Below are 27,566 nucleotides of genomic sequence, written 5' to 3'. Positions count from 1 at the left end.
TTTCAGCTTTTTTCACAATTTTGCGTATGCAAAGGATGGTCTTCGGCTCTCAAAAGCCAATGAGGTCAATAAGGAAAAAGTAATACCATGGTCAGAGTTCATCCTTGAGAAGCAAGATCCCATTGTGTCAAGAGAAGTAGACAATCATGGTTTCCTCGCCACAGCTCCACGGGCCATAAAACAGAATTGCAATCATAGCCAAAGTTCCAGCGATGATAAAGAGGACATGCTATTTCACTGTCCAGAACAAGATTGCTGCTCTTAGTTCACTTCTTCAAAAGAACTCCAAGATCATGTGCACCTCGGGGAGCACACCAAGAAAGAAGCATCAGCGAGCCTTTACGACGGCCTTAGACGTGACTGGGCAATGAAATTTTCCTCTCTAACTCTTGAATCAAAGATAGTAACACCCGAAGTGACGGGCGAAGTGGAACTGACTAAAGTGTGCAAGATGGGCTGGGCCCTTCAGAGACCGGAGGGTAATGGAACAAAATTCACCGAGAAAGTGAAAGGGTATCTCTCAAGTAGGTTTCAAACTGGTGAAAGAATGGGCAGCAAAGCCGATCCCGCGCAAGTTGCGGCAGAAATGAGAAAGGCGAGAGAGGCAGATGGTACAAGAAAATTCACCAGAAATGAATGGGTAACGAAGAGCCAGGTTCAAATCTTCTTTTCGGGGCTTTCTGCTTTGTAACGAAGAAAAACCACAGTCCTAAAAGATTCAGAATAGGATGCAAACGACGACTATGACCACGATGATGACGACGAAAGTCTTATCGAAGAAGAAAGTGGTTACCTTGAACACGAAGCAAGGGAAAAGGTTGTAGCGGATGTTAGTTCCGAAGTCGGACTTGCTCATCCAATATTATCTGATGGGCATAATGTTTGCAAACATGTTACAAATGAAACGTTAGAGAAGTTTAAAGTCACCACTTTGAGGGGAATCTGTGCATTTTTTGAAATTTCTTTCAAAGGCCACCTTACTCAAGAAACTAAGTGACATGAAAACCGAATGCACATGTTTCCAAGAGATTTAGGAAGGCTATTTCTAACTCTGTGCCTCATTCCATTTCATGACTTTCGATCACTACATGAACTATTTTTCAGGTATTTTATATGCGGAGATAAGTTACATTCGCTGTGGGGATAGGAAGTGGAAACAGGAGCTAAAGGACCTGTCACTATTTATCGCCAGGGGGGGAGGATTTTGTGGGGATCACGTGGTTGTTAAGGGAAACGATAAGTTGTTTCCAACAGAATGTAAAGGAGGACTGATGAAAATAGACTGCCTATATACTGCCATTGTGAGGTGGGGGTTATACGAATATCACAGAGCCTTAAGGCGGGTTTAGATGGAATTTATTGTAATACTACCAAAATCCTCCGATTTCCTCCTGTACCCCTCCCGGTTTATAAACAATGACCGGTCTCTAACTTCGACTGATTGCATCGCGAAATGCATCATACATTTCAAGACAAAAGTATTGAGACAAAAACATTTAGCCTAGTAATAATGGGAAATGTGGCGGGTGGATTACTAACGTTTCGCTATTGTTAACTACTTGGATATCCTTATTATCAACAAATTACCTCAAAGCTGAGAAGTATGTGACGGAAAGTCTTAACTACCATTTACGAAATTATCTTTATGCAGAAGGTTGTTTAGTAAATAACACCGTAACATACATGTATTTGAACTTGTTTTTGTGTCCTTTTAAGCAACACAGTGTGTCTGCAATGACCAGAATGCCAAATTGTATTCTTTAATTTTGATCTTCTCCACTCTGTACGTGGCTATTGACCTGATTCAAGGAAAATTACCGAGGAACTTCCTATCGCCTTTGGTTACTTTGTCGTGCAAGCGTTACGACTGATCATGTTTATGCAACGTTTTAGGACGACTTGCTTTTTTTTCATCCAATTGTTATGAAAACCTAAAATACTTTACGTAGAAGATAAACAAATAAAGTTTGAACGGTGAAAGACATATCATAGATCATTTTTCAGAATTATGCAAATGAGCTTTGACACGTGCGCGATTAAGTAAAGACATTGATTTGCGCTGTTTTCAAGAGGATGGTGGATGAAAGCTGGAGAGATACCCGCAGGTTTAAAACAATCAGTGACCTCCTTGGTGTATAAACTATCCTCCGACATGACTGTTTAGCCCGATCTACACCTGCATTTTGAGAATTCTTTGTTTTAAATTGGTTAATTTTTGATATGCAAATTAAGGTCGAAGGGAAGGGTCTCTTTTCATCAAGCTGGTATGAATAGGATTTCAAGTGAAATTTCCATAGTTTGTCTGTCAACTGAGCGAACATAGCACTTGCAGCAAGAGAGAATTTCGTGAGCTATACCATTGCAGTCGCAGCGCGCTCGACAAAAGCCGTGAAATTTACCCTTTCGATCCTTCTCTACACGGGTGGTCAAGCCAAAAGTCAATTTTCGCTTATGGTGAGGCAAAAAAAGAGAATTGGATAACAACGAAACCATTTTTGAAGTGTATGTCCTAAACCCTTTTCATAGGAAAAAAATGAAGGAAAATTGTTTTGGACGGGAAGTCGAGAGGACCGCTCTTAGCGGGAGTGGCACTTAATTATGCTGATAAAGGAACTAGAGTTGGGTGGTCAATGGAACAGCGACTGACACTGTGAAAAAAATGGTTTCTTGCTCTGTATTAAAACAGATGATTCAGTCAGGTTTTTTTATTGTAAAACTTCGACAGAAAGCTTTAGTACAAACATGGTCTGTCGATTTAAATCGTTCGCTCGCGGCAATCAAGAAAAACGTCCACTAAGGGTTTGAAAGAGACTTTGTTACAGCGTGCTGAATTGTTCATGCACGTATTTTTGTGAAAATTCGGGTGTTCGAAGCGACAGCAAATAAGTCACAAAGGTTCCTTTTAAAAAAACATCATGTTAAAAAATAATGTTGATCCGTTGTGATTAATATAAATTGTAATTCGGATAAAGAGAAATTCCAGGACTATAACACTCGCATAATGCATGACAAAGTAATTGTTTGTAAACTGCTGATGCAGTCCGGCCAAAGTCCCCCGAAAAGTGTTGTGATGCGCATTTGATCATATCCACGTGTTAATTTGCGCAATATAAATATACAATTATTGTTATTATTATTATTATTATTATTATTATTATTATTATTATTAAACAATTCACAAGCTCCTGATAGATATAGATTATGGGATGCTATTTTTAACGTTATGGAATGTCTTCATTTCCACTTCTGAAATTTAAACCAGTTTTACTAATTTCCAATGATCCTAAGGCGCAATAGTATCGTTTATTTAGTCTTTTCTGAGACTGAAAACATCTGCACATCTAAGTAAATTTTCTAGAAGTAATAATTTCAAAACCATGGGGCACGGATTTCGTTTAATAAGCTGGAATTATCAAATTTCAAAAAGTGTTTATTGATATATTAACATAAACTTTAGGCGCTATCCTTTGACCCCCGTATGGTCCATTATTTAACATCTGAAGCTGTTTACCGATTGAAATGTCTCATAACGATTAATCGGCTCTTGCGAACACAATAAGTTTATATGTTATCCTCGTTTTCCATTTACCTCATAAATAGTTTTTAACCATCTTGTTATCAGTTCTTATGAAATGGACGGATTTTAATTGTTCAGATTTATGGAACGAATTAAATTGAACTCGCGTATTGAGAACTTCAAGAAATATCTGAAATCATCTTTATAGCGGGTATTCTGCTACCTTTCTGTTCACATATTTCAACAGTTACCTTGTGAAACAAGAGGCTTTATGTGATCTTATATGAAGGAGCTTGATACAGTTAGAAAGCAGCGGCTCCTCGGTGATATTTGGCTCTTTAGTTAGCCTCTGGTCAATTGATTGATTTCCCTTCTTTTCTTTTATTCTTAATCAACCTTGGTTTACAGTAAAAGAGGCTTACTTACAGCTTTAAGCGCCCGTCTTGAGAAATCCTGATGCCGGCAAACACACCTGGTGGTAAATCCTGTAACTGGTTGTTGGACAGGTCCCTGAAATCAATACGGCACCTCAGCGAAGCGTGACTCTGCTGTCTAAAATAATGTTTTCCATGGCCAATATCTTGAAAGCATACGATACTTTTTCAAGATACTATGAACGTTTCCTTTTTCCCCAAATACATATTAATGAATAGTTATTAACTTAGTTTGTCTTTTCTCTACCCTAGAGATCCTAATGCAAAATAAAATAGCTCAATCAATTGGCAAAAATTTCACATTTCACATTGGTTTTCTGAGCAGTGGTACAATTTTTATAGAGGGCGAATACATGCAGTGCTTGACGAAAAGTCAACGGAATCACAACTTGAAAGAAATGGAGAACATTGAACTTTTTAGATCATCTTTTGTTAAAATCTTTCAGTAGCTTAGCTGGTCCTATATTCCAACCGTTTAATGAAACGCGAAGTGACCAGGAGTAAGTCGAAAGGGTAAGCAGTTAAGGACTTAAGGGAGTCTTTCGGAGTTGATAAAGATGGAGCAGATCAACAGGAACGTAAATATTAGCATATGCAGCAGGAATATCGGTTACATTGTGGGTTTTTTAGCGGCGGCTGTCTTCATGCAGTCCAGAGCAGTGTTTTAGTGGTTGCTTTCAAGCGATTTTGAGCGTTTTTGTGGCAACTGACGTTTAGCTTTCATCAGCGGCGTTATAGCTGTTGTCTTCCTCCTTCGACTATTTATCAACGGTTTTCCACCGTTTGTCTTCAAGCGTTCATCAGCACTTCTAAAGCGTTTGTCACCAGGCCTCTATCATCGCTGTTGAAGCGTTTACATTCAACCGTACCTAAACGGTTTATTAGCTGTTGTCTTCAAGCGGTCTGACAGCGGATGCACTTCTGAAGGTTTTTTTTAAGAGGATTTTTCAAAACGTTAATCAGCAATGTTGTAAAATTGTATTCAAGCACAAATCTTCGGACAGTGTTGAAGCGGAGGTACCCAACCGTTCTTCAGTATCGTTTTTATGATTGTAATTCAAGCGTTCATCAGCGCTGTGGTTTTCATACAAGATTCACCAGGCGTACTGTAATGCAAGTCTTCAAGCGTTCAGTAGCGATGATGTGGCGCGTTTTAGTTGTCGCCTTCTAAGGGTGTTACAGGAGTGCACCTGTGAGCTGTTTTGTAGGGGATGTCTTTAAATGCTAATCCCTGGAAGTTCTTTTTACTCATTATTAGGGTAGTTTTGGATGGTTGTATTGCAGTTGCTACGATACCACTGATGAACGGTTTAAGAGTCTGTCCACGAGAGTGCCGGGCAGGCGTGACACATGCCATGTCACAGATTTCTTTCAATTTTTCACAGATTTAGTTCGAACTCTCGGCTTATCCTGAATTATCAGAGTTCCCACATCAAATCCTTAAATTTAGCTCGAAAAATGCACTTTCAACGAATCTATCTCACACTAACAAAATGCGATGGATTTTAATCGCATTTTGTCTAATGGTTTTTTTAACCTTTAGAAAACGATCTCTTAAAGTTGGAATAATTTGATATATCAGGATATCATTTCTACCAATTTGGAGCACTTAAATGTACTGGGTAACCAACTATTCGAAAAAAAATCAGAAAATAGGGTATTTGCAATTTTAAATATCTCCAATGGGCAACATTGTATGTTGCGCAGAACCATATTTCTAAAGTTGTCCTAGTAAAAGAAACTTGCCCTTGCCCATATTGTACGCTTTTTTTAAGCTCTCAGGCTCAGTGGAAAGGTTTTCAAGGCCTGGATGCCAGCTATACAGTGTTTCTTCATATTTTAGAAAGAGTCTTGAGTTTGTAGCACCCTTTCGCCAGCCCCCACCCACCCCTCCCTCCGTACTTTTCAGTTGAAGTCTCTGTGGCATTGTTTAAGTCGTTTCCACCTTTTATGAATCGTTTCATGTGACTTATAAGTGTGGCAAGAATCCTTGCTGGTTTGGAAATCGCTGAGGTCGCACATGTCTATCTTTTCCTAGACGAGAAGCTGCGATCACCTCTGATAAATGTACGCAGACTTGGCATGCCGTAACATCCATCCTGTACGCTTCTTGCTTTAAAATCCAGTTATCCTATTTACCCCCCGAAGCTTTCTTAAGATCTGATTTTTGTCATAATAGCGCGAACTCTTTTCATCCTGGACGCTTTGGGGCCAAGATAGAGAATCAGAGGAATTCGACTACAAGGATAAAGCCTTAAGATGACGTATAATTTGATCTGTAAATATATATGGCAAACCCCTTTATAGGCCATCGAAGTTGATCTTTATATTACCTCTGCGAAAAAAAGGACCATCTGCTATCACTCAAAATTTGAAAGCGGTATTTCATCGCGTTGGGGTGTACGAGGTTACTGAAGCTGGATAATTTTTTCATTATATAACGGGGGGGGGGGGGGGCAGCAACCATGTAGGCGTATTTTGAACTTGTCGATTCATCGAAGAAAACAAAGCGCGATAGAGCCTTTTGATGATTTTTGAAAAAGGTTCTGCGAAATTTTGTACCTGTCGACGGTTTCTCGATATTTATGGTCAGTTGCCTTTAAGTCTGGTGGACTGAGAGCTTGGAAAGCGTACATTATGGCGCACATTATCTCACAGTGTACGCTTGCCGGGCAAGGGGGAAGTGTTTCTTTTAACTGGGATAGCTTCCAAAATACGGTTCTCAATGAGTTCCAACAGAAAAAAATTTGTACTTATTAACTGAGTGGTAACTGAGTGGTTTTCATTATATAACGGGGGGGGGGGCAGCAACCATGTAGGCGTATTTTGAACTTGTCGATTCATCGAAGAAAACAAAGCGCGATAGAGCCTTTTGATGATTTTTGAAAAAGGTTCTACGAAATTTTGTACCTGTCGACGGTTTCTCGATATTTATGGTCAGTTGCCTTTAAGTCTGGTGGACTGAGAGCTTGGAAAGCGTACAATGTGGCGCACATTATCTCACAGTGTACGCTTGCCGGGCAAGGGGGAAGTGTTTCTTTTAACTGGGATAGCTTCCAAAATACGGTTCTCAATGAGTACCAACAGAAAAAAATTTGTACTTATTAACTGAGTGGTAAGGCCGGACGTGAAAATTTTCGCTTGAGGTCACGTGTGACATCCTCGCGCCATGACCGAGTGCCAAATATTTTCCCGTCTGTTCCGCCCAAACTCAGTCAAAAAACATTTTATCATATGACCTCTATGTGTCAAAATTCCGAAAATTTTGTTTCGACCAGAATTGGACGCGATAGACGGTGCACTCAGGACGACTACAAAAGCTCAATTTAGCATTTTACCTCAGGGATTTGGTTGAGGGGGGGGGGGGGACTCTAATGCGCCAGGGATAAGCGAGGAGCCTGGACTACTCGGGATTCTTCAATAAATTAGTGACCCTCCTAAACTGTGAAAGTTTAAGAGAAATCGGTGAGCTGGCATGTGTCTGATGAACGCTTTAAGACATCTTCTTGATACGTATGATGCACGATCCTCGCAGTAGATAGCGCTATTTATGCAATAGCGAAAATCAGACCTGAAAAAAAAAAAAAAAAACAGGCCTGTACGGTGCATCATACGTATCTAATACCGCAGTTCAAAATATATGAACTTCCATCATATATTTATTCTATCTCATTTATCACTTTCACGGGTTTATTACGAACCAACTTAACGGCCTGCTCCCAGTTGGCTTGTTAGCTCAATTGGTAGAGCGCTGCACTAGTATCGCAGAGGTCAGTGGTTCGAGTCCCGTACAGGCCTGATTTTTTTCAGGTCTGATTTTCGCTATTGCATAAATAGCGCTATCTACTACGAGGATCATGCATCATACCTATCTAATACCGCAGTTTAAAATATATGAACCTCGATCATATATTTATTCTATCTCACATCTTCTTGAGCTGATAAACCTTGAACGCAACCGTTGTAACAGCGCTGCGGAACGTTTGTCAACAGCAGCAACAACACCGCTAATAGAAGCTGGAACACATCCACTACAAGACCACTGATGAACAATTGGAAAGAATCGCTAAAGTACCGCTGAAACTAAGGCACAATGCGAAGTCTCTGACACTAGCGGGCCGAGCTCCTCGTGTAGAGCTTTTGTCTTATTCTGATCAGGACAGTGAACCGACACGGAAGATCATTCCTGAATTACAATATGAAATACTGAGTTGTAAAAGAAACAAAGCAATTGCACGTGTCCAAATTTCCAGCTTAGCCAAATAACTGTTCATTCTACTTATTTAGATGTGTTAAGAGCGAATGTTACCAACGGTCAAACAATTGGTGGCAGCAGCCAAGAAATCGATTCGGCTCATATTCTCAAGTTAGGTAGGCCTCGTGGTGAAACAAAGCACTGCATACTTCGTTTGGCTGAATATCGATTTATTTTCGAGAAAATCGATAATAACTGAAGTTCGACCAAATGCCGCTTTTGAAGCTCTAAATTTCAGACCAATCTCGGAGCGTCGCGCCACGAATTAAAAACACTCGAACCGATAAAAACTACCAAATCTTGAAAAACAACATGAATACATATGCTGACAGCAATTTGAGCAATTCTTGATTGTTTATTTACACAATCTAACTTAATTTAATCGACGTTCTTCTAACAAGATTAAAAATAGGTCAAAAGTAACCCGTTATTTAACTATGTGCTATACAAAATAATCGACTGAAAATCTGGCTTTTGGAAGGTGAAGTGTGGTTCTTTTCGATCTCCAAAGGAGTTTTTGGGGAAATGATTCAGTGCGATTTAATCAAATTTTAAAGTTGGATAAAATGAGCTGATTTGTCGTTGCCGTCAGTTGTTCGAAAATGTTCACATTCACACACAAACTCAATTGTTTCGCATTTTACATCCAATCTACAGCTTATTTAACATAATATCATCTAACCGTCCATATTTCTGTATCACAAAAGGGGATTGCAGTCCTAAAATTGTTGCATTGCTCCCTCAATAGCAATAGAACTTGGCAGATAGTGAACACATCCTGATAATGACTTTTTACAAAGCGCATCTCGGGGTTTTTCTATTCCCATTTCGTTGAAATACTTCACGTAAGAGATCCTTGTTTAATTATAAGTCTACAACCGAACCGTGAACCAAACGTAAGCGGAATGTTGCTAGTTCAGAAACATCTTTCTCGCGTGCAGAATAACGCTAATTAATTCAAAATGAGGTCTGAAATAAAACGCACAAATAAAACATTGGACTATGAAGCACGTGGCTACAGGAAAAAAGGTCGTGTGTTACATATACGAAACAGAAGCAAACAATTATCTAACTCCGATCATAATTTAATGTATCATAATTGAATGTTTCATGGTACTTCAGGGGATAAAGCTCATTTTAGGACAAAAAAAAGATCTGCAAAGGGCAGAGCCCATCATACATCACTGCAGATGTTTGACAAAGAAAAGTGTAGTGTTTGAATATTTGTTATTTAAAGGAAGTTTTATAAGGGTCAAACCTAGAAAACCACAATTTTCGCTGAAATGTTTGTAAAAGCCAACGTTCAACAGTTTATATTTATACTACTTCTTCTCCAGAGGCTACTGTGCCTTGTTAAGTTACTCGTGCCAGTAGTAAGACTACGACCCAGGTAGCACGTTCAACTTTTTTACACCCACCTTTTCCCGGCAGCGGTCTAAAAAAAGCTCACATCTAGAAATAAAACCATTTCTGTGTATCTCGGAACTCAAGAAACGCTTCGAGTAATCATTGCACCAGCTGGCACAGCAGACTCGAGTGCGAGTCGGTATACCTACATCAAATACTTGCATTTTGGAAACAGCGGCCGGCTTTGAAAAATCAACTCAACTAGTTAGTTATTTAGTATTCTTGTCCAAGAAGGTAGCAAAGTAGTGATCTATCCCCCTCAAATATGGTCGGGTCCAAAGCCATCAATGCAATATATGGCGAAATATGATAGAGCCGGTGGCTGATGCGGGATGAAAAATTTAACATAAGTCTGTTGTCTGGTCAGACCAGAATGTTCACGCCCATCGGGAAAAGATTGACATCCATTTTTGGCCACATTTCCCCTTAACTTCCAAGCTGCTTTAATTTCCTTCAGAACTCTCAATAAAAACACACATCATATATTCACTAAATTATCATTTGAACCACCAGCACAAGTTTTATCTTAACTGTCAACTATTCAAGAGTGAACCTTTGTTAACTCTTGTTCATGCGTTTTTCTTCTGATAGGATCACATCAAGATGTGATAAATAACTTCGAGTCTAGACAAATGATAAAAGAACTCACAATGTTATCCTTGCATAGGGGGAAACGTGAATGCCCGCAAATACACTTGGTGGTAGATCCTGTAACTTGTTGTTGGACAGGTCCCTATAGTCAACAAGTCAACAAAAAAGCGCATTCTTAGAGATGTTGAGGAAACGGATGCTTTGTAGGAAGAGTACATATTACTATATCTTGAAAGTCCCTGTAACTGCCTTAAGCTCAGAGAACCCGGCTTTTTCATGTCCCTAAAATTCAAATCAGTGAGTGATTGATTATCGAGCCTCGGAGATTATCTATAAGACGCTTAATATCCTTCCAAGATTTGCTTTCGACCCTCTTGACATTGTTCACAAATATTAATGTTCAAATAAAAACTTCGGCAAACATGAAGATGGCTTAGAACGCATCTTTGCTGAACGACGGCTAAACTCTGCTTAAATAACCTGTCTTTGAAATTCGATTGAAAAGCAGTATAAAAAGACGATTCCAGACCCTTCGCCGAACAGGGGAGGGGGGTTCTTAAATGCCGATAGTTTGTCTGTTAAAATAAATAAGACAAGCTACTAAAACACAGGGAAATCCTTAAAATATACAGTTTAATTGTGCTGATAAAGGAACTAGAGTTGGGTGACCGATGGAACAGTAGCTGACATTGTGGAAAAGATGGTTTCTTGCTTTGTATCAAAACAGGTGATTCAGTATTTTTTTTTTTTTTTTTGTAAAACCTCGACAGAAAGGTTTAGTACAAACATACTCTGTCGATTTAAATCATTCGCTCGCGGCAATCAACAAAAACGTTCACCAAGAGTTTGAAAGAAACGTTGTTACACCGTGTTGATCGGTTCACGTATTTTAGAGAAAATTCAGGTGTTCCAAGCGACGGCAAATACTCCGCACAACGGCTCCTTTCAAAAAAATATCATGTTAAAGAATAATGTTAATCCGTAGTGATTACTATAAATTGTAATTCAGATAAAGCAAAACTCCACGACTATAACATCCGCATAATGATGACAAAGTAAACTATTCACAAACTCCTGATATATATTGTTTATTAATTTCCAATGATCCTGAGTCCCAACAGCATCGCGGTTTATTTAGTCTTTTCTGAGATTGATAACATCTGCACATCTGAGTAGAAGTAATAATTTTAAAACCATGGGGCACGGATTTCGTTTAATAAGCTGGAATTATCAAATTTAAAGAACTAACTTATTGATATAGTAACATAAACTCTAAGCGCTATCTTTTGACCCCTGTACGGTCCATTATTTAAACGTCTAAAGTACTGGCTTTTTTGTTGTTGTTGTTGTTGGTTGTTGTTGTTGTTGTTTTTTTTATTATTATTTTTTAAGTAGTGGTTGCCTTCATGCGGTCCTGGGCAGTGTTTTAGTGGTTGCTTTCAAGCGATTTTAAGCGTTTTGTGGCAAATGACGTTAAGCTTTCATCGTCGGCGTTATAGGCCGGTTGTCTTCTTAGACTATTTATCAACTGTTTGCCAGTGATTGTCTTCGAGCGTTCATCAGCGCTTTTATAGCGCTTATCTTCAGGCCTTGATCATCACTGTTCAAGCGCCTTCCATTCAACCGTACCTGAGCGGTTTATAAGCTGTTGTCTTCGAGCGGTCTTACAGGGGATGCACTTCTGAAGGTTTTTCTTTTTCTTTTAAAGGATTTCCTAAAACGGTGTTGTAACATTGTATTGAAACATAACCCGTTCTTCAGTATCGTTTTTATGGTTAAAACTCAAGCGTTCATCAGCACTGTGGTTGTCTTACAGGATTCACCAGGCACGTTGTAGTGGAGGTCTTTAAAGTTGTGTCGATAACGAGTGCAGTTGCACACCACTGTTTGGGAGCATTATCATCAAAACCCAACTTTTTTAGTAATGCAAATTACCAAGCACTAGTTGAGTTCATCGTGAAGAAAAGTAGTTTTGTTAAGACTGTTTATGATTAATAGTAATAGACTTGATCTGTGTATTTCAGTTGGCATACTCTACTTGAGATAGGGAGATTAAAGTTGCGTCGATATTGAATGCATTTACACACTGTTTCCTAGCTTACTCGGAACTGGTCAGCTCGTACGACCACCACAAACCGTATAATATCTATCCAAGCTTCAATAATTTTTTGATCTAAAGAAATACATTTTATAATTCCAAGTCAGACTAATGTAAATCAAGTCTTAATCTCGTAGCAAAATTCAGAAAAGGCGATGGGAAACTTACTTCTGTGGTGGGTCATTAAAACGGGACTGTCTTTACTGGTTAGCCGATTCAGGTAAGCGGAGTTTTGAACAGACTGTAAAAACGACTTCTCTCTCTTTTCAATTCTTCTGAAAAACTGGTTTAACATATAATAAGCTAACACTTAAAACAATGAGCGGAATTATTGTTTTGTAATCAAATAAATCTGTCATCAAAAGGCAACGCCAGTTTGCTAAACGAAGCATGTACCACCGTCTGGGGACACCATCATATAAAGCCAACTTTTTTAGTATAATTATGTAAGTTACGATCCACTAGTTCATCATGAAGAAAAGAAGTTTAATTACTGTTTATGAGTAATACTAGACTTGATCTATGTATTTCAGTTGGCATATTGTACTTTATACAGTGAGATTAATAAGATACTGTTCCCTCACGGGTAACGATAAACTTTGCTTCCCAAACGCCTTCCTTTACCTATGTTTCCTCTGCGGTTGCATTGAGCCAGGTTTCAGGCAATATTCTGCTTCTAAACTATGTTGATATTCTGAAATGCTCCAAAAATAGCTTAGAAGGCTATCTTCGATTCGACTTCTTGTGCGCTGTCGAAAAATTTACGAAGCATGTTCGTTGTATTTAAAAAACTCTGTTATTTCGTGATAGCCCCCGAAATACTTCTGTGCGCTCCAAAGTGTTCTAGAACTTTTCGGCCTGTAGTTTAGTGTAGCGACAAAATCTCAGGCGGTTAAGGATTAGTTGCTGCCTCCCAAGCGACGTCCGAAATGTTGACAACAAGGAAAACGCAAATAGCTATCTGCCTGAAATAACTTGAACATTTTGCTAGTTTGAAGGCTTTGAGACATTCTGCACGTGCATCAAACTAAGTAAAGTGCAGGAAAGTGGTCATGGTTTATTCACGGCCACATTGCAAATTCGCCCTCTACCACCTTTGCGAGCTCTCCCCCTAACGTAAAACGATTACACCCCTAACGAAAAACAAGTTTTACCCCAAATATTTTGAATCATTTCCCTACACAGAATGAATTTTTTTCATGTCGAATCTATTGATATTTTTGCGACGAACATGAAATTTTCACATGCAAATTAATAGTCGTGTTAATTGTGCACGACTAATGCATGAGTGATGCAAAGCCGCTACTTTACCGAACTCTTAATCTAGAGAGTTTTACGCAATTTAGTGCTTTCTTGAGCAGCAATTTTTAGTTAAGAAGCAGTTATCTCGCCCCACTTTCAAACTTCGCGCTAGCCCAAAAACTTCAACAGCTTTACAAACGAGTTTTTTACTTTTTTGGAGCGAACTGGTAAAGGTGGTGCTTTCCTTTTAACTCCCACCCCTGAGGTACTTCTTGTCAAAATCTAAGGCTAACAACAAAGCACTCTGAGATAGAATAAATATATGAAAATCATATATTGAACTGCGGTATTTGATACGTATGATGCACGATCCTCGCAGTAGATAGCGCTATTTAAGCAATAGCGAAATTCAGACCTGAAAAAAATCAGGCCTGTACGGGACTCGAACCACTGACCTCTGCGATACTAGTGCAGCGCTCTAACCAATTGAGCTAACAAGCCAACTGAGAGCAGGCCGTTAAGTTGATTCGTAATGAACCCGTGAAAGTGATAAATGAGATAGAATAAATAACTTAAATAGCTTAAATAGCGCTATCTACTGCGAGGATCGTGCATCATACGTATCAAATACCGCAGTTCAATATATGATTTTCATATATTTATTCTATCTCATTTATCACTTTCACGGGTTCATTACGAATCAACTTAACGGCCTGCTCTCAGTTGGCTTGTTAGCTCAATTGGTTAGAGCGCTGCACTAGTATCGCAGAGGTCAGTGGTTTGAGTCCCGTACAGGCCTGATTTTTTTCAGGTCTGAATTTCGCTATTGCTTAAATAGCGCTATCTACTGCGAGGATCGTGCATCATACGTAACAAAGCACTCTGTTTGAAAATAGCTTAATTTTGGTTCACTGATTTAAAGTGTCTCACAGGCAGTAATGATTGTGACACAGTAAATATTTGTGTAATTTGAATTTTTCCTCATAACATTAAGATTTTTATCAATGTTCAAGTTACTGCTCCTGAGACAAACTCATGTAATACAATCAGTCTGCTTAAATAATCTTAATAGTCCCTCACCATCTGGTTATCTCTTAAAAATAGATCGAATTGTGTTTGATGAGCTTTATTGCCTAAGCTTGATAAAACTCGGGTATTTATAACCTTTAAGAAAAATCATCATTATTGAGCTGTCCGTTAATCTCTCTAGTCACACATCTTACACCTTATGAACTCTTACACAACTGCGCAAGATAATGTGCAGTGGATTTCTACTGATGTTAAAAAATAATGTTAACATGTACAATATGATGGAAAAAATGTTTAGCTACTGTTAACCCTTATTTGCGCTTTGTGAAGCAAGAGGCTGTAAGGGATCTTACCAGGCAGTTAGGGTCACTCATATATAGCTGACCGCTGGTGGATGTTGTCTCTGTCTAATGTTTGGTATATATTTACTGGTTTTTCACTCTTCCATCCATATTGAACGACAAACTCAAACTGAACGAAGGCAAGACCGAAACTCCTCATTATTGGGACACCACAACAACTGGTAAGTTGTATAACTGAACGATAAGCTGAAACTGAACTAAGGCGAGACCGAAACAATCATTATTGGGACACCACAATAACTGGGAAGTTAGATAAATGAACGATAGGCTCAAACTGAACGAAGGCGAGACCGAAATCCTCATTATTGGGACACCACAACGACTGCGAACAGTGTACAACTGTCAGTACTCATGTTGATGACTCGAACATCAAACCTGTGCTAGCGCTAGAAATTAAACTTAATTCCAGACTGTCTATGCCAACAGACATCGCAAATATAAGCAGCTTTTCCGTGACGTCTACAACGTTATATTCACCACATTCAAAAAATATCTCTCACAACTGTCAACTCTGGCTCTCATTGGTTCGTTGACTACAATCCGTAAATATGCTGAATAGGCTACTGCAGTAGTCTTCTGTATTTATCACCAGTTTGTGTTATAACTAAATTGCAGCGGGTAAAGAATGCTTGGTCTAAACTGATCTTCAGAGAACAAAATTTGTGCCACAAAACCTCACTTATTTTTAAATTACATCGGCTACCGATAAGAAACAGAGTCAAGTTTAAAACAGCTCTAAACACTTTCACGACTCTTTAAATTATAATTTTTCGGCCCCCTTCTACAGAAAGATGAAACTCAGAAGTCCTTCTTAGTAATACCTGTCTTCAGTCTAAAGCTACCCTAGCTGAACAATTTCTACTGTTCTGTCCCCAAAATCCCACTAATATAGAGAGTGCAAATACCATCGAAATCTCACCTTTTTCAGACGGGTGTTTTTATCAGGGCGTTTTATCGTAGAACAAATTTTTCTTTTAATTGTATTGCAGTCTTTGAGGTGACTTCGTATTCTTATTCCCATCTCTTCACAGTTTTGGTTGATTGTACTAGAATTTCAACTCTAAATTGTTACGCAGATTTGAAAATTTCATGTAATTTGCGAGTCATCAATTTATCATGATTATCATTATTAATATTATTGTTATTATTATTAGGCTTTATCCTTCTTATAATCCTCACAAACTGTCCCAGTGTCATCTGGGTCAAGGGGTGCCTTGCACATGTATCAATGCCATCCACCAGAGGAGGAGCAGAACTCCGAAACCCAATCGTACAAGGTCAAAAGGATCATTCACATTTTTTCTTCAAATAATGTCAAATTCGCTGGATTGAATGAATTTTGTTGCTTATATTTGTGTTGATCCCGGCACTTGCTACCGAGCGTCCGGAGTGTCCCGGCTCCCAAACTTACATGCCATTTAATCCAGTGCGACGGTACCACAGCAGCTAAACAAAGCAGCTAATTATAAAGAGGGTTTTGTGTTGTTTACAATCAGGCCGTACTTTCGCAGAACAGGGGTAGGAGTTTTGAAGGGCCAAAGCAGGATAAATTTTGACACCTAACACATGAACATCGCTCAAAGAAGAAATTTTTTTGGATATTTGTCTGTTCAAAAAGCCAAACCGAGATAAAAGATAGGAAAAGCTCAAAACAAACCCTTTCTTCAAATCTGCTGATGAAGGAACTAGAGTTACGCAATAGATGGAACAGTGGCTGACACTGATAAGATATGGTTTCTTGTTTCGTTTCAAAATTATCGAATTACAACTGATTCGGTCAGTTTTTCTATTGTAAAACATCAACAGAAAGCTCCATCGCAAACATATAATATCGATTTGAGTCGTTTGAACGCAGCCATCGGAAAAAAACTTTTACAAGCAGATCTAGAGTACTTGAAAGAAACCATAGCTCGCCTCAGCGCACTGATTGGTTCACATATTTTTGTAAGATTTAAGGCATTCGAAGCGGCGACGGCTGATAACTTACCCGTGTTCTTTAAAAGAATAATGTCGAGTTAGTCCGTCGTAATTGGTATGAATTATAATTCGGATAAAAATGAACTGTGCTATGACATCTTCATAATGCACAACAAAGTAGATAATTTACAAAATCTTGATATGACATGAATTATGGGCTGCTATTTGTAACGTCACCGAAAGTATCTTCACCTCCACCACTGAAATTTAACTTGGCTTTACTAGCTTTCAATGATCCTGAGGCCAAATTGTATTGTTTATTCTGTCTTTTCTGAGGTTGATAAAATCTGCACATGCAAGTAGCAGTAACAATTTGAAAACCGTGAGGCGTGGATTTCCATGAATTGGCTGGAATTATCAAATTGACATGTGCAGAAGTGGTAAACAGCTTGCTAAATAAACTTTAGGGCTATGGTTTGACCCCTGTATGGTCAATTATTTACGGTGGCCCAGAAGGCTCAACGCAAACAAAAAATATACAGCAGCAAATAAAAAATATACTGCAGCAAATAAAAAATATACTGCAGCAAATAAAAAATATACTGCAGCAAATAAAAAATATACTGCAGCAAATAAAAAATATACTGCAGCAAATAAAAAAATCAAAACGCAAAGAAAAAAAGTACCGCAGCAAATAAAAAATGCAACGCAAAGAAAAAATACTGCAGCAAATAAAATATGCAACGCAAACAAAAAAAAAAAGAAAACGCAAACAAAAACAATTGGAACGCAACGCCAAGGAAGACTGGGTAATAGTTCTTAGTTTCCCGCCAACACTCGTTCCAACCTTTGCTTGTTCACCTTTCTGAAAACATGTTTTGCAGCGAACTTCTGCCAGTACCATGCTGCTCCTTTAAAAAATCGATAATAACTCTATTTTCATACCCTTGATGAAAGTAATCTTCTATAATCCTAAGCAGATCGCTTTCGTCCATAACCAAAAGCGAGTTCCAGTTCATGCTGTTTTGGCGGGAACCTAAGAACTATTACCCAGTCTTCCTTGGCGTTGTGTTCTAATTTTTTTTGTTTGCGTTTTCTTTTTTCCTTTATGCTTGCGTTGCATATTTTATTTGCTGCAGTACTTTTTGTTTGCGTTGCATTTTTTATTTGCCTCGACACTTTTTTCCTTTGCGTTTTGATTTTTTTTATTTGCTGCAGTATATTTTTTTATTTGCTGCAGTATATTTTCTATTTGCTGCAGTATATTTTTTGCTTGCGTTGAGCCTTCTGGGCCACCGTAATTATTTAAACATCTGAAGTTGTTTACCGATTTGAAATGGTCAATAAGGATTAATCGTCTCTTGCGATCGCCATAAATCTACATGCTATCTTCCCTTTACATTTACCCCATCAATAGTTTTTTTTAACCGTCTTGTTTTCTCTTGAACTGGGCAGATTTCCTTTGCTGGACAGGTTCCTGCAATCAATATCGCACCAGAACGAAGGGTGAACTCTTCTGCCTAAAATAATGTTTTTCTATATTTTGAAAGCATACCATACTTTTTCAAGATGCTATGAACGTTTCCTTCAGTACCTCAAATTCACATTAATGAATATTAAATTAGTTTGTCTTTTCTCTACCCTGGAGATCCTGATGCAAAATAAAATCCCTCAATCAGTTCGTCAACATTTCAAATCGTCTGGTTTTCTGAGCAGTGGCACAATTTTTTAAGAGGGCGAATACTTAAATCAGATGCGTTCTTTGACGAAAATTCCACAAAATCACAACTTGAAAGAAAGGGAGGACAAATTTTTAGATCATCTTTTGTTAAAATTGATCAAGCCTCGCTGATCATATATTCCAACCGTTTAATGAAACACGAAATGAACAGGATTAAGTCCAAAGCGCAAGCACTTAAGGACCTAAGGGAGTCATTCGGAGTTGGTAAAGGTCGAACAGATGAACAGTAACGCAAATATTAGCATATGCAGTAAAATAGCGGGTGCACTGGACGTTTTTCAGTGGCGGTTGTCCTAATGCCGTCTTTGCAGCGTTTTAGTGGCTGCTCTCAAGCGATTTGGAGCGTTTTTGTGGCAACTGACTTTGAGCTTTCATCAGCGGCGTTATAGCGGTTGTCCTCCGCCTCAACTTTTTATCAACGGTTTCCACTGGTTGTCTTCAAGCGTTCATCAGCGCTTCTATAGCGTTCTTCTCCAGGCCTTCATCATCGCTGTTGAAGCGTTTAAATTCAACCGTACCTGAGCGGTTTATTAGCTGTTGCTTTCGAGCGGTCTTACAGCGGATGCACTTCTGAAGGTCTCTTTTCTTTTTGTCTTTTTTTTAACGGATTTCTTAAAACGGTAATCAGCAGTGTCGTGACAATTGTATTCAAGCATAAATCAGCGGTGCTGAAGCGGATGTACTCAAACCCTTTTTTTAGTATCGTTTTTATGGTTGTAATTCAAGCGTTCATTAGCACTGTGGTTGTCTTACAGGATTTACCAGGCGTGTTTAAATGTGGTGGAGGTCTCTAAGGGTTCACCAGCGGTGATGCAGCACTTCAACTGTTCCTGAGTGGTTTATTAGTTGTCGCCTTCTAGTGGTGTGACCGCAATGCGCCTGTGAGCTGTTTTGAAGAGGATGTCTTTCAATGCTAATCCCTGGAAGTTCTTTCACTCACTATGGGGCATTTTTGGATGGTTGTCTTGCAATTGCTATGATACCGCTGATGAACGGTTTAAGAGTCTGTCTACAAGAAGACCGGGCAGGCGTGACACATGCCATCTCACGGATTTCTTTCAAACTTTCACAGATTTAGTTAGAGCTCTCGGCTTATCCTGAGTTATTAGAGTTCCCACATCAAATCCCTAAATTTGACTCGAAAAATGCACTTTCAACGAGTCTCTCTCACGCCAACAAAATGCGATGGATTTTAATTTCATTTTGTCTAACGGTTTTTTGAACCTTTAGAAGATGATCGCTTAAAGTTGAAATAATTTGATATATCAGAATATCACAGATTTCTTTCAATCTTTCACAGTTTATGAGGGTCACTAATTCATTCAAGAATTAGTTCAAGATTTAGTTCTAAGATTCAAGACTTAAGATTCAAGATTCAAGAATTCAAGATTTAGTTCTAGCTCTCGGCTTATCCCTGAGTCATCAGAGTTCCCTCATGAAATCCATAGATCAATCTCGGAAAATGCACTTTTCAACAAATATTTCTCACACTAACAAAATGCGATGGATTTTAATCGTACTTTGTCTGATATTTTTTTTGGAAGCTTCATTAAGAAAACGATCCCTTAAAGTTGGAATAGTTTGATATATCAGAATATCATTTCTGCCAATTTGGAGTAGTTTAATCACGGTACTGGGTAACCAACTATTCGAAAAAATAAATAGAAAATAGGTTTTTGTAATTGCAAATATCTCCCGTGGGGAACATTGTATGTTGTGCAGAACCATATTTCTGAAGTTGCCCTAGCAAAAGAAACTTGCCCTTCCCACATTGTACACTTTTGTTAAGCCTTTAAAGGCCATCGAAGTTGATCTTTATCTTACCTCTGCGAAAAAGACGAAACTACCATATTTTCGACGGGTCACTATTCAAAGTTAAACATTACAAATATGAAGAAATTGGTATTTTCGTTAAGAAAAAAAGGACCATCTGCTATCGCACAAAATTTGAAAGCGGTATTTCATCGTGTTGGGGCGTACGAAGCTGCGGAAGTTGCATATTTTTTCATTATTTTACGGGGATGGGGGAGGCAAGACCCATGTAGGCGTATTTAGAACTTGTCGATTTATAGGAGAAAGCGAAGCGCGATAGAAGCTTTTGAAAATTTTTGAAAAAGGTTCTTCAAAAAGGTCCTTTAGGAAGAATAAAATGAACTAACAACTAACTGTCGGCGTATTCTCGATACTTATGGTCAGTGGCTCTTAAGAGTGCTGGGCTGAGAGCTTGGAAAGCGTACATTGTGGCACACATTAGCTCACATCGTGCGCTTGCCGAACAAGAGCAACTATTTTGTTTTTGTTTTTTTTTTACTGGGACAGCTTCCAAAATATGGTTCTCAACGAGTTTTAACAGAAAAAAATTGTACTTCCTAACTGAGGGGTAGGGCCTGACGGGTAAATTTTGGCTTGAGGTCACGTGCGACATCCTCGCGCCATAATTAAATGCCAATTATTTTCCCGCCTGTCCCGCCCAAACTCAGTCAAAAAGCATTTTATCATATGACCGCTATGTGCTCAAAGTTCCAAAAATCTTGTTTCAACCAAAATTGGACTCGATGGACGGGTGCACTCAGTACAACTACAAAAGCTAAATTTAGCATGTTACCTCATGCATTTGATGGGGGGCTCTAATACCCCAGGGATAAGCGACGAGCCTGAACTACTCTGGATTCTTGAATGACTTAATGACCCTCCTAAACTGTGAAAGTTTGACGGAGAAATCGGTGGGATGGCATGTGTCTGATGAACGCCTTAAGACATCTTCTTGAGCTGATAAACCTTGAACGCAACCGTTGTAACAGTGCTGATGAACGTTTGTATACAACAGCTACAACACCGCTAATAAAAGCTGGAACACTTCGACTACATGTAAAAGACCACTGATGAACGATTGAATACAACCGCTACAATACCGCTATAGCTAATGGCACAATGCGAATTCTCTGACACAAACGGGCTGCCGAACTCCTCGTGTAGAGCTTTTTGTATTATTATGATCAGGCCGGTGAACTGACCCGGAACATCATTCCTGAATTACAATATGAAATACCGAATTTCTAAAAAAAAAAAAAATTAAGCAATCGTGCCTGTCCAAATTCTCAGCTGAGCCACTGATATCTGTTCATTTTACTTATTTATGTGTAAACTTCCAGACTGCTTTAAGTTCCTCCAGAACTCTCAACAAAAATTTAATAGCACACATCGTATACTTACTAAATTTTCATTTGAGCCACGAACACAGATTTTATTTAACTGTCAGCTATTAAAGAACGAACCTTTGCCCAGTAACTCCCCTTCGTGAGTTTTTCATCCGAGTCTGATAGGATACATCAAGATATGACAAATGACTTTTATTTTAGGCAAATAATAAAAGAAATCACAGCGTTATCCTAGCGTACTCAGAAGCGTTAATGCCAGCAAATACTCTTGGTGGTGGATACTGTAACTTGTTGTTGGACAGATCCCTATAGTCAACAAGTCAACCGCAAAATAAGCGAATTCTTAAAGATGTGTGGAAAATGATGCTTTGTTGGAAGAGTATACACTCCTTATTTCTTGAAGGTCCCCGTAACCGCCTTAAGCTCAGAAAACCCGACCTTTTCATGTTCATAAAATTCAAATCAATGAGTGATTGATTATCGGTCCTTGGAGATTATCTATAAGTGGGTTGAAATGTCCTTCCACGATTTGCTTTCGACCCTCTTGACATTGTTCACAAAAATTAATGTTCAAATAAAAACTTCGGCCATCATGAAGATGGCTTAGAACGCAGCTTTGCTAAACAACAGCTAAACTCTGTTTAAATAACCTGCCTTTTAAATTCGATTGAAAAGCAGTATAAAAAGGTGGTTCCAGACCCTTCGCCGAACAGGAGAGGGGGTTCTTAAATGCTGCTATTTTGTCTGTTAAGAGAAATAAGACAAGCTTCTAAAACATAGGGAAATACTTAAAATATACAGTTTAAGGTGGCTGAACACAGTTTTTGATACCTTTTCTCTTTCACCATTTTCTCTAAAGTCCTTGATCTCTCGGTCGCCAAAACTGGCAGCAAGCAATTTAACAACACAAACTTTGGTTTTCTGAAAGTTAAGCTGACGTATGTACCGTTGTCATGGCGACATGAATAGATATAAAGAGGCAATGAAAATCAGTTTTGTTTCTTTGTGGAAAATCTAGTCATTAGATTTTCTTTACAACTTGCATGCAACGAGCTTGTAACGATACTCACATGTTAACAACAGTTTAACAGAGATCTTCCATTGTCCCTTGTTGAAGGTTCGCTCGATTTTCTAGAATTTCCTTTGTTTAAAATCGATTTTTTTTTTCAATACTCCAGTTACTTATTTCCTTAAGTATTTCCGTGCCAGATTGCGTGAGATTCTAAAGAGTGGTTCTCAAGAAATAGACATATTTCCGAGAAAGCAAAATTTCCTTCAATGGCAATTTTTTTACTTACTACGCATGCGTTGCATTTAACTGGGTTCTTTCAGTAACGGCGAAAAAGCTGAGAATTGCTGGGTTCTTTGCACCGTAAACTTATTCCAACATATCTTTGTAAAAAGATATTAAAGCCCTCAATCACCGCGCCAACTATAGAGAAAAATAGCACAGACAGTGCGGGTACGTGTTGTGTAAATAAAATGACGGCTCTATTGACGGCATGTTTGTTTTTTACAATCATTGTGCGCGCGCTGATTTGCAAAAGCGGCAAAAGCGCTCGCGAAAACTGTGTTCAGCTACCTGAAGTGCCACTCTCGCTAGGAGTGGATCCTCTCGACTGCCCGGCCAAAAAAAATTTTCCTCAATTTTTTTCCTAGGAAAAGGGTTTAGGACACATGTATCAAGAATAGTCTGGTTGTTTTCCAATTCTCTTTTTTTTTTTGCCTCGCCACAAGCGAAAATTAACTTTTGACTAGACCACCCGTGTAAACAACGATCATGAGTGTCAATTTCACGGCTTTTGTCGAGCGCGCTGCGACTGCGGTAGCTAGCTCACGGAATTCCCTCTTGCTTCAAGTTACTAGCTATATTCTGTCAGTTCGCAGACAGAATATGGAAACTTCCCTTGAAATCATTTTCGTACCAACGTGATCCGAAGAGATCCTTCCCTTCGACATCAATTTGCATATCAAAAATGAACCAATTCAAAACAAAGAATTCTCAAGATTTAGGCTTAAATAGGTCTAAAAAGACATATCGGAGGATAGTTTATACACCAGGGAAGTCATCAATTGTTTCCAACCTGCGGGTATCTCTCTAGCTTTCATCCACCATCATCTTGAAAACAACGCAAATCAGTGTCTTTACTTAATCGGGCACGTGTCAAAGCTCATTTGCATAATTCTAAAAAATGATGGATACGTCTTTGACCGTTTAAACTTCGTTTGTTTGTCTTGTACGCTAATTATCTTAGGTTTTCATAACAATTGGATGGAAATAAATTGCGAGTCGTCTTAAAACGTTGCATAAACCTGATCAGTCTTAACGCTTGCGTGAAAAGTTAAGCAAAGGCGATCGGAAGGCGCTTCTTCGATAATTTTCCTTGAATCAGGTCAATAGCCACGTACAGAGTGGAGAATATCAAAATTAAATAATCAAATTTGGCATTCTGGTCATTTCAGACCTAAGGTGTCGCTTAAAAGGACACACAAACAAGTTAAAACATGTATGTTACGGTGTTATCTACAAAACAACCTTCTGCAAGAATTCTTGCTGTTTCTACCGAGGTTTAGCACACGGAATGCAATCAAAAGGCCCTCTTTTCTGAACATTTGCTGCCATAACTAGAGATTTTACGTTGTTACAGTCCACAAAGTTCTTGAGGGACAAGCTTAATCATTCCTCAGGAGGCAAACACGGCCTGGTATGTTGCGTGACCTGACTATGCTAACTTGTCCATTTGTTCCTTGACTTGTTCCGCAGATATGTAAATTGAAACTTAAAAGTAATTAATGTAACGAATTAGAACCAAAAGTTATAGATGGACCGAAATAAAAGAATTGGGGACGGTAATTGCGCCTACATTGGTCTACCCCCCCCCCCACCCCTTTGAAGGTTCTAGCATATCTCGATCCAGCCCTCTCGCTTTGGATAAGTCTTTTACCCATGTGTTTGTTTAGCGAAGAGGAGAGGATCTTCAGTTATTGATATCTTTTGAGAAACTTATCACACAAAAATGTCTACTTGTTTCATGGAAAGCAAAGATTGTAGTGAATGCGGGTATTAAAGCGGAGCTTGAGTCCCGATATCTCTCCTGGAATGCCAGGACGACGTATCAAGTCATTTGAAGTACCATCTATCCAGCGAAATCCTCGAGTACGAGTCAATTTTGCCTCGTTCCGGTCATTTTGGCTCCGAAACCGAAAAAATAAAACGGAACTTTGTTTGTTCTAAACATCGGAAAACACTGGAAATACGGTAAAAGTACTTGTTAGCATCAAGAGCACAAAGGAAAATATGAGGCAGTGAAAGGAGGCCGAGTATTCACCACCAGACTGGCTAGAGATGTTTTCAAAATTTTCCGAATGATAGTTCCAGTCGGATCACGTGAGTACTATTTTCAATTCCTTGAATGCGAAGGTTCTTATTTTATTAAAAATTGATTTGTGAGGGCCTAGCTACACCAGCAGGCAGAGTCTCCACAAGATCAAAAGACAATTTTGCTCATGACAAAACTTTATCTCTTCTTTTGTATCCGCTCAAGTTTAATAAGGCTTTGTTTATTTAGTCGATTTTGTCCAGTTTTCACACGGCTTTGTTTATTTACTCGATTTTGTCCGTGAAAAAAGTTGTCGGCGGAGTGGTGGGAGATTTGCCCGCTAAAGCCAAAATTTTTAAAGTCGAAACAAACCATTCACATTTGTAAAGTGTTGGTGAAGACAGAAAATATTTCGAGATAGACAACTTTTATGTTGGTGCAGTAAGCCAAAAAGTGTTAAAAGTTAGAAGCCGTTTTACAAGGAAAATTTAATTAAGCCTCGCGATTCAAATAACACTACTAACGTTTGCAACAGAGTGAAAAAATATTCAACTATTTGCTCTTGATACAAGTAATTAGGGAGGAAATAATTTGAATATATCAACAAAGTTGAAATGATAAATTGACTACCGTTACGATTATAAAAAAATAAAGCTGACGTTTCGAGCGTTAGCCCTTCGTCGGAGCGAATAGAGGAATTGTGGGTTGTGTGTGCTTTTAAAGGCGGAAAAAGGAGCTACATGGTTGGTGGGAACATGGCAACGAGAAAAACACGAATAAATTAGTGGAATGAAAAGCGTTCGTGGATACCTGTGGGATCTAGACTGCGGGTTTGAAAGATGAGCTTTTGTTCAAGAGTTTTCCGGCTTTCCGTGCTACCTAATTGTAAGGAAAGACCACAGATTGCCCTGTGTTGCTTAGAATGGTTAGGTGAATTAAAATGTCTAGCGACTGGTTTCGATGTATCCCTGTCATTCCTCCCCACGTCGCGAAGGTGTTCTCAGAATCGGTCACCAAGTCTTCTGCCTGTTTCGCAGATGTAAATCTTTTTGCAATAAGGGAAAGTTATGCAATAGATTACATTGGCGGAGATGCACTTGAAGTGATGGGTGATTTCAATGGATCGTTTGGGTCCCTATATTTTCTCAGTGTTGTGAATGAAAGGACACTTTTTGCATCGTAACTAGAGAGGAACAGGGGTAAGAACAAGAATAGGGAAAGGATGTCCATATGAAAATTACAATGAACAAAAAGGAATAATAACAAAAAAGAGCGAGAGCGAGAGAGAGAGAGAGAGAGAGAGAGAGAGAGAGAGAGAGAGAGAAAGAGAGAGGGGGCAGCCAATTTTTTGTAATTTCTTCAATTATAGACTAGTGAGAAGCACTTCTGCGAACAGTAGTTGCAAAACTTCTTGTAGTTTCCTACGCGATTCGTCTAACTGTCGTAGACTTCCTCAGGTAGTTTTACAAGTGTGACTAAACGCTTGTATTTATAAGCCAAAGTTACAAGGGCCGATGGCCGTAAATGCTTGGCCGGACTTATGAACAGAAACAGGCGAAGTTGTGAAAATTTTTTCACGTGTAAGGCAAGGTAAGAAAAATATTCTGGGGGCCACGGTTTTAGCTAAAACCGTGGCCCCCAAGAAGAAGTCTACGACAGTTAGACGAAACGCGTAGGAAAATACAAGAAGTTTTGCAACTACTGTTCGCAGAAGTGCTGCTCACTAGTCTATAATTAAAAAATTAAAAAACCTGTTAAAGTCCTACAATGAGGTTATGACAAGGACTGCCTCACTCACAGGGCAAAAAGTAGAACCGGTTTCTTCTGGGCTTTAAAAGGAATGGGAATAGGTAACAACAAATGAAAAAGCCCTATGTTTGGATCATGTGGAAGAGACATGTCGTGCTCTTTGCAATGTAATCGCTCCAAAAGACAGCGAAGAGTTATTGCAAGCATTCAAGGCTCCGATAACAAATCAAGTTAGCTCGGGTGACTTGAAGTCGCTGATAACCGCATACAAACAGGCACCTTCGAGGAACCTGAAAACACAGATCTTGATGATATATGCAACGAGCTCTTCAGCGAAATTTTTAAAGAATATGCACCAGCCATTTGAAAAACTGAGCGATCGACAAATTAAGAGGGCAAGGGCTCATGCCAAAAATATCGAAGCTGGTTTCAACGTCAACAAACTGCCACACCGCAGAGTCCGAAAAGACCTAGTGAAACTTGATCATTTTCTGTATTTTGTAGGCCAACCATATTTTAAAAAGGTGTGGCCTATGGAACAAGGACTTTAAAACTTCACTCTAGTGATCGTCTTGTCCTGCCAAATGTCATCAGAACTGCTGGACGATCAACGATGACTGAGCAATCTCTCAGTTAAGCACTGTTGCGAGGAAGTCTTTGACCACCTTGGGAAATCAACGCTTTACAGAATTTTGCAAGCAAGAGAGCCCTCTCAAAGGCGATCCCTTCAAGGGCTAGACAACACT

At 38.9% G+C, this 27,566-nt stretch overlaps 1 pseudogene; it reads left to right on the top strand.

The window, feature by feature from the left end:
• The first annotated feature begins 451 nt into the window (after window positions 1-451).
• LOC148742317 (uncharacterized) lies at window positions 452-27,457 on the top strand (annotated as a pseudogene).
• Window positions 27,458-27,566: the final 109 nt, after the last annotated feature.

The sequence above is a fragment of the Stylophora pistillata genome, chromosome 1, assembly GCF_964205215.1.
Source record: "Stylophora pistillata chromosome 1, jaStyPist1.2, whole genome shotgun sequence".
NCBI classification, from domain to species: domain Eukaryota; kingdom Metazoa; phylum Cnidaria; class Anthozoa; order Scleractinia; family Pocilloporidae; genus Stylophora; species Stylophora pistillata.
The sequence above is the reverse complement of the archived record's forward strand: the minus strand, read 5'-3'. Positions and strand labels throughout refer to the sequence as shown.